The following is a 2,814-nucleotide window of genomic DNA, read 5'->3' on the forward strand; positions in this document are numbered from 1 at the left end:
AGGGTGCAACACCGGGACTTCCCGGGAGGTCACCCATCCCAGTACTACTCCGGCCCAAGCGCGCTTAACTGCGGAGTTCTGATGGGATCCGGTGCACTAACGCTGGTATGATCGCACCCGTTATGAGCTTGTCGCAGTGTGTACTTAGCAAACCGCGACCCACGTGCGAATCCACCCCGGCCACCCACCCCCGTCGAGGTGCACACCCTCCCTCGCGAAGTGCGCCCCGTTCGCCAAGTGTGAGCCCTGCCCGGGTGCGCGCACCTTGCTAGGGCGTCGGGTGTGCACCCGGCCCGGCCTACGTGCGTGCACCTGTAGGGGGCGTCGTGTGCGTGCAGTGTCCCGTCTGCAACGCGGTGCCCACACACCACCTCGGGCGCAACGACCTGCGCTCACATGTGGGCCGAGTGCACCTTGGTGCATGTTCGGGGCGCCTCGGGTGCACGCTCGATCTTGCCCCGGTGCACCAAGGCGCTCGGTTTGCCCCGGGTGCGCACTTGGTGCAAGGTGGGCACCCAAAATAGGGATCAAGCACCAAAACACAAGTTTCGGGATGCAAAATGGGACCCAAGGACCACAAATGCGTTCCAAGACCCATGATGGGTCCACGAGAACAAAAATGTGTTCCGAGACTTAATAAACAAATATTGGGTTTTAGGAGAAGAAACATGCTCTGATGCCCAAAACGAGAATCGACCCCGAAAAGGCCACAGGCCAAAAGTGGGATGCGAGACAAAAAAAAATGGGACCCGAGGACCAAAATTGGGTTCCCAGGTCGAAGACAGGGCAACCGGACAAGAAACGACCTCTAAGGCTCGAAATGAGTCCCGACGACTAAAACTTGACAAGAAGCACCCATCAGGCACCCAACTCGACACCCATGGGATGCCGACCCACCCGGGCTTCCACCTAGCACACCTTGGCACCCACCCACCCTCGCACCCAACCTCGCACCCAACTTAGCACCTTTGAACCCACATTGGCACTCACCCTGACCCTGGCACCTTGGAACCCACATTGGCACTCACCTTGACCCTGGCACCCACCTTTGCACTCACCTTGGGACCCACCCTGGCTCCCACCTCGGCACCCACCCAGACACCCACCTTGGTTCCTTGGCACCCACCTTGGATCCTTGGCACCCACCCCGACACCCACCTTGGCACGCAACTTGGCTACTTGCCACCCACCTTGGCTCCTTGACGCCCACCCCGACAACCACCCCGTGACCTACCCTGGCTAGGGTTGGTGCACACCCACCCTGGTGCCCACCTTGGCACCCACCCTATGACCCACCTTGGCACGCACCTTAGTACCCACCCCGTTACCCACCCTAGGACCCACCCCGTGACCCACCTTGGCCAGGGTGGGTGCCTTGGTGCGCACAACTTGCCTGGGCTGCACACCAGGGCGGGCTCAAGATGGCACCCGCGTTCCGTTTTTTTCACTATCTTTCAAAACGGAAATTTTAAAATCTCATTTTTTTCTTTTTTTTGCCTTTTCTGGAAATTAGTGAAGGCAGCGCATCAAAGGTGCGCAATGCTGGTGCGAACCCGGGAGCGCTCCGATGTGTGCTCCAAGGTGCGGCGTGCACGAAGTCCGAGCCCGGTTTGCCCCGGGTGCGCACCTCGCGTGCACCTTCGCCGGGGTGAGCACCTTGGCTGGGTTGCGCGCCCTGGTGCGTACCAAGGAGCACTCTGAAGTGTGCTCCAAGGTGCGGCGTGCACGAAGTCGGAGCCCGGTTTGCCCCGGGTGTGCACCTCGGGTGCGCACCTCGCGTGCACCTTCGCTGCGGTGGGCACCTTGGCTGGGTTGCGCGCCTTGGTGGGCACCATGCAGTGCACGAAGTCGGAGCCCGGTTTGCCCCGGGCGCGCACCTCCGCCAGGGTGGGCACCTTGGTGCGCACAACTTGCCTGGGCTGCGCATCAGGAAGGGCTCAAGATGGCACCCGCGTTCCGTTTTTTTCACTATCTTTCAGAACGGAAATTTTAAAATATCGTTTTTTTTTGCCTTTTCTGGAAATTAGTGAAGGCAGCGCATCAAAGGTGCGCAACGCTGGTGCGAACCTGGGAGCGCTCCGATGTGTGCTCCAAGGTGCGGCGTGCACGAAGTCGGAGCCCGGTTTGCCTCGGGTGCGCCCTGGTGGGCACCATGGTGCGCACCAAGGAGCGCTCCGAAGTGTGCTCCAAGGTGCGGCCTGCACGAAGTCGGAGCCCGGTTTGCCCCGGGTGTGCACCTCGGGTGGGCACCTTGGTGCGCATGCCTTGCCTGGGCTGCGCACCAGGGCGGGCTCAAGATGGCACCCGCGTTCCTTTTTTTTCACTATCTTTCAAAACGGAAATTTTAAAATCTCATTTTTTTTTGCCTTTTTCTGGAAATTAGTGAAGGCAGCGCATCAAAGGTGCGCACCTCGCTGCCCACCACGGTGCGCAACGCCGGTGGGCACCCGGGAGTGCTTCGAAGTGTGCTCCAAGGTGCTGCGTGCACGTTGTCGGAGCCCGGTTTGCCCCGGGTGCGCACCTCGCGTGCACCTTCGTCGGGGTGGGCACCTTGGCTTGGTTTGCCCCGGCTGCGCTCCGAAGCGGGGTTATTGGAGCGCCGCCTCTTTTTTTGTCGGAGCGTTTGGTGGGGTTTCTCGCATTGGCTCTTCCGAGGCCCGGTTGCCACCCTGGCGCGCACGAAGTCGGAAGTAGGGTTAATTGCCCGGGTGCGCACCTTTGCCAGGGTGGCACCTTACCTGGGCTGCGCACCAGGGCGGGCTCAAGATGGCACGCGCGTTCCGTTTTTTTCACTATCTTTCAAAACGGAAATTT

The 2,814-nt window shown here is 60.5% G+C and overlaps 1 non-coding gene across 1 annotated transcript; it reads right to left on the reverse strand.

Moving 5' to 3' along the window:
• LOC131870891 (5S ribosomal RNA) lies at positions 1 to 119 on the reverse strand. Its single transcript, XR_009369192.1, has one exon. It is a non-coding gene; the product is annotated as a 5S ribosomal RNA (ribosomal RNA).
• Between the last annotated feature and the right edge of the window lie 2,695 nt (positions 120 to 2,814).

The sequence above is a fragment of the Cryptomeria japonica genome, unplaced genomic scaffold (assembly GCF_030272615.1).
Source record: "Cryptomeria japonica unplaced genomic scaffold, Sugi_1.0 HiC_scaffold_356, whole genome shotgun sequence".
Lineage (NCBI taxonomy): Eukaryota > Viridiplantae > Streptophyta > Pinopsida > Cupressales > Cupressaceae > Cryptomeria > Cryptomeria japonica.